Source organism: Lasioglossum baleicum, unplaced genomic scaffold (assembly GCF_051020765.1).
Source record: "Lasioglossum baleicum unplaced genomic scaffold, iyLasBale1 scaffold0026, whole genome shotgun sequence".
Lineage (NCBI taxonomy): Eukaryota > Metazoa > Arthropoda > Insecta > Hymenoptera > Halictidae > Lasioglossum > Lasioglossum baleicum.
In genome coordinates, this window is record NW_027469086.1 from 1,003,817 (window position 1) to 1,012,859 (window position 9,043).

The window sequence follows — 9,043 nt, forward strand, 5'->3', positions numbered from 1 at the left end:
AACGTTGTCGTGTTCAGTGTAGATCCTCCACAATCGTATCCGATGAGGGTGTACACTCGCGTGGCTATAGAGAGTAAGATGGCAACTTGGATCGGCTGCATGATTACAGTTTCGTGTGTGTCTAAGGACTGACGGTCTTCTGGGGCGATTGCTGCTTCGGAGGAGCGGTGTTGCGATGTGATATGCTGATCTTCCAGTGGTGGAAGGAGATTCTGTCGACGCTGGGTTTCGGGTTTCGCTCGCTTATCGGTGTTGACCGGACGCGTGATTATCGCGGATTCTAATTTCGCGTCAGCGGAGGACTGTAATGAAATCTCCTGGGAGGGTTTCTTATCGCAAATCGCAGGAGACGCTACAATCATTGTTCGCGGGTTATTGCAAAGGTATAGTATAATACGAAATTTGTTTCTCCTTTTTGCTGACGCGTATTTTACAGACGTATAATTCCTAGATGGATGAAACTCGCTTTGCGGTGCACGGATACTTGACCGTTGAGACTGGAAGAGATCATGTTCCGGCGAAAAATCAGAGGTAGGTTTTTGAAATGAAATATAGACTCTCTTTGACTCTGATTTAGAAATTATCGCGGGATGATCTTTTATGATCGACTCGTATGCTCGGTCTATACGAGGTAGAGTTTTATGCTTTATTTTATGTAGACTTTCTGTCGTCTTTAGAGAATCAAAGGCGGGGACATTTCCTTTCAACCTAGACTCGGAATAGAAACAATCGGACTTGATACCGGAGCTTGTAGAATAAACCTTCATAGGTTTGAATTCGCGGGAGTCTTCTTTGGACTCTGGATTAAAATTGTCGGGATGGTTACCGAATACGTCGGGATGGTTACCGGAATTGAAAAGGTCGGGATGGTTACCGAATGCGTCGGGATGGTTACCGGAGTTAGAATAAGAATCGGGCTGGTTACCGGAGTTAGAATAAGAATCGGGCTGGTTACCGGAGTTAGAAAGGTCGGGATGGTTACCGAATGCGTCGGGACGATACCCGGAAGTAGAATGGTCGGGATGGTTACCGAATACGTCGGGATTGTTCCCGGAATTAGAAAGGTCGGAAGAGTACGACTCGATTTCTTCCATCTCCAATGGGGGCAATCGAAATGAAACTCTTTCCGACGAGGTGTTAAAACACCGGAGGCTCGCTTTGCCTTTACGATTGGTGACGACGCAGTCACCCAGGAATACATCCGGCGCTACGTTAACACGGCGGATATATCCCTGTTTGGGTCCTTCGACGTCGACCGCTATACACGCAACGGTACGAGGTTCGAGGACGAATTCTTCGGATTTCGGAGGAGTCTTTGTTCGGACTCGATCCTCACGCTCCACGATCCGACTTCTCGCAGTGTACTCCGATATCTCTCGAGTCTCCTTCGATTCCGGCCGGCTTTTCACGGCGTTTTTCTCTAGGGAGCACTCGATCGAATCCCGAGGAGGCATTGAAATAACCTCCGTCACCGGGGCTCTGCAAGGTCTGACCGCGGATGCACGAGGATTTGAGGAAGACACTCGAACGTTCCTTGCCGAATGTTCCTCACGCTTGGCGGCTGGAGTTTTAACGAGATCGTTGGTCATAGACGAAGGCATTGAAATAACCTCTGCTGCCAATTTATCGCGAGGCTCAGCCGTGGGCGCGCAAGGGTTCGAGAAGGGAACCCGAATGTTTCCTATCATAATGTATTCATTCGCAAAGGAGATCTCGGCTCCTGTTCTGAAGAAGGGAGAACCGAGGATTCCGTCGATGTTAATTGGGAAGTTTTCTTCCAAGACATGAAATTCGATAGGGTTTTGACCCTGTAAGTGTATTTTAATTTGACCGAGAGTTGGAATGGATCCCTCGGTTATTCCTTGGACTTCTATAGTGTTCGTATAATCTATAGGTAGATTTGGTTCTAGACTTGACGCACGAATTAAATTGATCTCCGAACCCGTGTCCAACAAAAATTCACACTTCTTTTGTAATTGAGGGGCGGAGATTTTTACGCGCGGAATTGGTGAGTCTGCAGCAAGATTTACTGCTGAGACGAATCGTCGGACTGGTCGTTCGTCCTGATAGCCGTTTGGGTGCGGGCTGTAGTTTGGGTTGAAGATGCGGCCTCCCGCCTGGGGTTGGCTTCGGTCGGGAGGCCGGACTCGTTTCCCGACCTCCTATTATTATTGAAAGTGCGCTTACGGCACTCGTGAATATCGTGCCCGGGGGTTTTGCAGTAGTTGCAAAATTTGTTAGGGCTTGAGGGGCGATCTGTGCGACCATCGCGGTACGTGTTTTGGTCGCGAGGATTATTTTCCCATCGCCGTTGCGGCGTCGGGGAGCGATAAGAGTCCCGGTTTGAGTTTCTCGAGGACTGCTGAGACGAGTCCGGTCTGTTATCGCGGCGTTCTTGAGTTCGCTCTGGAATGTCACGAGCGGACTCGTACGTGGAACGCTGGCGATACGGCCGGTTATCAGAGAAGCTGACTCGTTTTTCTTCGCGGATCAGTTCTCGTCGACGAGTCTGGTCTGACTCATACTGCCTGTAAGCAGAGATGGCTGCTTCGAAAACAGTGGCAGGATTTCGCGAAGGGCAATGAAGCACTTCGGCACGCAGCTGGGGAAGGAGACCTCGTAGAAAACAATCTACTACGAAGCGATCTAGTTCTTCGTAATCGAGGCCAATATCTGTGGCATCTTGAATCGCGGTTCGAAGGTCTTTGTCGCGATTAATGAAGTCTAAGATGTGCTCGTTTGGAGCTTGGAGTACACTCGCGAGATCGCCACGGTACTGGTCAACGAATTTGTATGGGCCCAGTACTGTTCGTAATTTCTCGCATAGTGCAGAAATTGTGAATATGTGCTGGCCTTCTATAGCGGCATAAGCACGATCGTGGAGTTTATTGCAGAGCAATTTTGTGAGGGCACGCTCTGCAGTGGCCGGTACGGTGTCACGCGCGCGTTTGCATGCGCGTATGAATTGTAGGACGGAAGACGAAGTTCCGTCGAATCTAGGGACAAGCTCGGCGGCTTGCTTTAGAGCAAAATTGCCAGTAGGTTCATACTGTGGGATTTCGCGTGGCTCTGGCGGTGAAGGTTCCCGCATATTAGAGACGTTACTAGGGCCTGGTGTAGGCGTTTGTTGACGTAAGGTTTGACTCGTGATTTGGATGTTATGAAGCTCTTTTCGTATTTCATCGAGCATATTCTTTTGGTTTTGTGCGTCTTCTTCATATTTGAGACGCAATTTGGCAATAAAATCAGTTTCCTCTTTGAGATATTGCTCTCTACGGGCGAGGTCTTGCGCATAAAGGAGTAACTCTTCCTCGGTCATTGGAGGAAGGTCTGCGTTAGGATCTGCTCGGAGATCCTTTTGAGATCGCGTGATTGGGCGAGACATTTTGAAAGATATAAATGGGATTTAAGAAATGTGAACTTCGCACTGACACGCGTCGGGCTTATTAATGCAAATATCGGCGACCACTTCGATGTCCTACCGACTGCGCCAAATTTGTCACGTCCGTCACTGTGTTTTTGTTACAGGTACCAAGAGAGAGAAAAGAGAACAGTGACAGACGGACGGTTGAGATTGTTACGTCGTCCGATGTACGACGTTGGCCTTGTACACACACTATGTATACAAGGTCTGATCTGCATAAGATCCATACACCGTCCCCTAGACATAAGAGCATAGTATTAAGATCTCATTATTCTATTGTTCTAATCCTTATCTCCGTCTTTACCCATCACCATAACTTCACCTTGATCAACACCTTACCTCAGTTTCAACCCATCACCACGACACATAATGCAATAAAGTATTGCATCACTCTGGAAGCATCTAGAAGCTTCTAGAAACGTCGAGAAGTCCAAAGACTGCTGCATCAGCAGTCCCACGCTCGTAGAGGGCAATAGGACAGCCACGAGACTGCAGCGTCAGCAGAAATGCACGTGCAGTCCCCGGGAGCGAAGACGCTGCTGCGTCAGCGGTTCTCCCACTCCGACGACTGAAGAACAAAGAGACTGCAGCGTCAGCTATCCCCACTCCGACCGAAGGAGGCAAGGCAGAGCAGGCGCTTGCATCAGTCCGCCTCCAGACAGCGACTCGAACGGTCCGCTCCAAGCGAGCGACTCGCACGGACGTGCCAGTCCGGCTTCTTCCGACTTCAAGAGCAGACGTGTTCAGTCTAGCTCCGCGAAAGTGAAGTGTGTCGATCCTTCACTCCTAATTCCAATTCCAATTCCAATTCTAACTCAACTCAACTCAACTCATACATTATTCCTACAACATATACTATATCCATTATTCATTAATCCAATTACTACTCCTATTATAATATTACTTACATATTGTATACCAGTGTACTTACCAGTTCTTATTTAATATATCGTTGTTATACCAGTGCTTCGATCTTGTTATTCTTGTGTTAGTTCAACACCATCTTCCAATTCAGTTCTTGCATCGAATATATTATACTCGTGACATATCCGGACTTGGTCTAAAGTGCGCAGTGGAAACGCTGAGCCGCCAATAAGGAATTTGAAGCGAGTCATAGAGAAGTTCTCGTGCCACGTCTAGAATTGGTCTAAAGAGCGCAGTGGAAACGCTGAGCCGCCACTATAGACGTGAAGCGAGTTAACTACCAAAAAGGTTAATAACAAGTGGAAGTTCATTTTCATTATATTATTATTATTCCATCATTACTATTCCTTACCCATGCGACGCCCACGTCGAGCGGGACGCAAGTATCAACTTGCTAAATTGAGACGCGCGTTAAGAAATAAAGCGGTGCTCGATCAAATCATTGCCACTACCGAGTGGACAGAACTTCTGGGAACCACCGAGCACATTCCGTGTGACGCGTCCGATTACGTTTCTGTATACGGGTGCCCTTGCAACCCTCCTAAAGAGGTCAACCACGCGGACCTCTCGCGAGCTCCGACGCCAGTTCTACATCCGGTCGATTGTCCAGAGGTGATCAACATAGCCGACGACGACGACAGCCGAGACACGATCATCGTTCCCAGGGTCCGTTGCCGAATCATCAGTGACGTCCCTCTGCCAACTCATCAACGTGTCGTCTTGCGGCCAGCATCCAAGGCCACTAATGTCGTCCCGAACCGAGCAGCAGCAACTCTGCCAGATCTTCCCCACCTCGAGGACATCTGTATAGAAGACCCGATGTACGACACCTACTGCCAGTACCGCCAGTTCCTGTTGCAACAATATTATTAGGCGTTAATACAGCATCGCGGTGAGTCGTATAATGTCTTGTATAATTGCCGAATCCTGTAAACTCACCGTTTTCGTTGCATCATCTCGCGCGTGATTCTTGTCGGGACACTTCTTGTAACCGCGTCGGAGGTTCTCTTCTTGACTGCATCATAGCAATATCGGTTGTCCTAGTGCATATGACAGCCCGCGGCTGTCTCGGCACGAAAGACCACTCCTCATTTTAATCTTCATATCTCAACCGTCCGTCTGTCACTGTTCTCTTTTCTCTCTCCTGGTACCTGTAACAAAAACACAGTGACGGACGTGACAAGATATTATGATTAAAATGAGGAGTGGTCTTTCGTGCCGAGACAGCCGCGGGCTGTCATATGCACTAGGACAACCGATATTGCTATGGATGCAGTCAAGAAAAGAACGTCCGACGCGGTTACAAGGAGTGTCCCGACAAGAATCGCGCGCGAGTGGATGCAACGAGAACGGTGAGTTTACAGGATTCAACAATTATACAAGATATTATACGACTCACCGCAATGTTGTATTAACGCCTAATAATATTGTTGCAGCAGGAACTGGCGGTACTGACAGTAGGTGTCGTACATCGGATCTTCTATACAGATGTCCTCGAGGTGGGGAAGATCTGGCAGAGTTGCTGCTGCTCGGTTCGGGACGACGTTAGTGGCCTTGGATGCTGGCCGCAAGACGACACGTTGATGAGCTGGCAGAGAGACGTCACGGATGATTCGGCAACGGACCCTGGGAACGATGATCGTGTCTCGGCTGTCGTCGTCGTCGGCTATGTCGATCACCTCTGGACAATCGACCGGATGTAGAACTGGCGTCGGAGCTCGCGAGAGGTCCGCGTGGTTGACCTCTTTAGGAGGGTTGCAAGGGCAACCGTATACAGAAACGTAATCGGACGCGTCACACGGAATGTGCTCGGTGGTTCCCAGAAGTTCTGTCCACTCGGTAGTGGCAATGATTTGATCGAGCACCGCTTTATTTCTCAACGCGCGTCTCAATTTAGCAAGTTGATACTTGCGTCCCGCTCGACGTGGGCGTCGCATGGGTAAGGAATAGTAATGATGGAATATTAATAATATAATGAAAATGAACTTCCACTTGTTATTAACCTTTTTGGTAGTTAACTCGCTTCACGTCTATAGTGGCGGCTCAGCGTTTCCACTGCGCTCTTTAGACCAATTCTAGACGTGGCACGAGAACTTCTCTATGACTCGCTTCAAATTCCTTATTGGCGGCTCAGCGTTTCCACTGCGCACTTTAGACCAAGTCCGGATATGTCACGAGTTTAATATATTCGATGCAAGAACTGAATTGGAAGATGGTGTTGAACTAACACAAGAATAACAAGATCGAAGCACTGGTATAACAACAATATATTAAATAAGAACTGGTAAGTACACTGGTATACAATATGTAAGTAGTATTATAATAGGAGTAGTAATTGGATTAATGAATAATGGATATTGTAATATGTTATAGGAATAACGTATGAGAATTAGGACTTGAGTTGAGTTGAGTTAGAGTTGGAATTGGAATTGGAATTAGGAGTGAAGGATCGACACACTTCACTTTCGCGGAGCTAGACTGAACACGTCTGCTCTTGAAGTCGGAAGAAGCCGGACTGGCACGTCCGTGCGAGTCGCTCGCTTGGAGCGGACCGTTCGAGTCGCTGGCTGAAGGCGGACTGCTGCAAGCGTCCGCTCTGCCTTGCCTCCTTCGGTCGGAGTGGGGATAGCTGACGCTGCAGTCTCTTTGTTCTTCAGTCGTCGGAGTGGGAGAACCGCTGACGCAGCAGCGTCTTTGCTCCCGGGGACTGCACGTGCATTTCTGCTGACGCTGCAGTCTCGTGGCTGTCCTATTGCCCTCTACGAGCGTGGGACTGCTGATGCAGCAGTCTTTGGACTTCTCGACGTTTCTAGAAGCTTCTAGATGCTTCCAGAGTGATGCAATACTTTATTGCATTATGTGTCGTGGTGATGGGTTGAAACTGAGGTAAGGTGTTGATCAAGGTGAAGTTATGGTGATGGGTAGAAACGGAGATAAGGATTAGAACAATAGAATAATGAGATCTTAATACTATGCTCTTATGTCTAGGGGACGGTGTATGGATCTTATGCAGATCAGACCTTGTATACATAGTGTGTGTACAAGGCCAACGTCGTACATCGGACGACGTAACAATACGTTGACGTGGTGACAGGAACGTGCTGTTGGTGATGACGCAACGAGGACGTGGCAGGATCACTGTGTCCTGGCTATCGTCGTCGTCAGAGATGTCTATGAGATCGATGATCTCATAGCGGGCAGCTGGTGTATCGTTGACAGGCGTGGAACGCGAGAGATCCGCGTGGTTGATCTCTGTGTTCAGAATCGGACGGCACGGACAACCGTATACCGATACGTAATCTGACGCGTCACACTCGATATTCTCGGTCGTGACGTGATCGACGCATGAGGAGAGAGGAGCGAAAGGAACTTGGTTTAACAACTCCTTCTCAAGAAATCCTTTATAGGAATTTTGTTTATGTTCTGAATGAAAAAGGGAAAATTGGCCAGGGGTTCCCCGGAGGCGCTGGCCAGCGGTATTCCACCTGTGACTTTAATAAAATATAGTTATTGAAAAGGTCCGCTCGTTCATTGACACTACCCAAGCGGAGCGGACGAACTGGCCTCCAAGCCGGGTCACTGTGTAACGAACGAGGGCACTGTTAGAACTGTCACTATAGATCTAGCACTGCACGTATTCCTTGTGTGAACTGTCACTTGATGGAGACTTGATCGAACACTTGACCGAGAAAACACTTGACCGATCAAAATGTCGCTTGCAGACGTATTGTCTCGGCGGAGCTGTAAGCTTCTCCCTTTGTGACCGAGTTTCAATACTCTACAAGTGCACGATAAACGAAGATATAGTTTGAATATCGGAGAGAAATAGGTCACTGAATTGATTGAATTGTAAGAGAAGTCACTCGCGAAGTTCTGGTAAAATAAGATATATTATAATAATAACTTGGTTACACTTGGTTACAATTGTATTAATATAAATGTGAATATGAATTAAATGAATTAATTGCGTAGGAGTTAGTAAATGAATTAGTATTGGAATAGAGACTGCGTTGAGTCGGAATTGGTATTGAGTTTGAATTAGAATTGGAATTAGATTTGGAATTGGAATTGTAGAACAAACGTCGATGAACGTCGAAGCGCGAATTAGAAGAGCGCAGACCGACACGTCTGCTCACTTCGCTGGCTAGCACCAGACTGATGCAAGAGGCAGCTCTGCGTTGCCTCCTTCGCTCGGAGTGGGGGTTGCTGACGCTGCAGTCCCTTTGTCCTCGCTCGTCGGAGTGGTGACGCGTGCAAGACTGCTGACGTTGCGATCTCTTTGTTCTCGAGGTGGCGTTTACTCGAGCGGAGTTGAGGATTTGAACAAGTTGTAAGTGTAGATGAGGGTTTGAACAAGTGTTAAGTGTAGATGAGGGTTTAAACAAGTTATAAGTGTAGATGAGGGTTTGAACAAGTGTTAGGTAAGATTGAGAGTTTGGAGTGGTGGTTGGGTTTAGAACAATTGGGAGAGTCGAGATTTAAGTAGTGATGGGTATTAGAACAAGTTTAGGAAAAGTCGTGGGTGAAGTAGTGATGGGTTTAAGATGTATTAGAATTAGAACAAGAGTTTGATAGCGATGGGTTTAAGAGATATTAGATTTAGAACAAGAGTTTGATAGCGATGGGTTTAAGAGGTATTATGTACTTAATATTTAATCTTAGCCTAGAATCGAGGTACGGTCCTCGATTCGACCA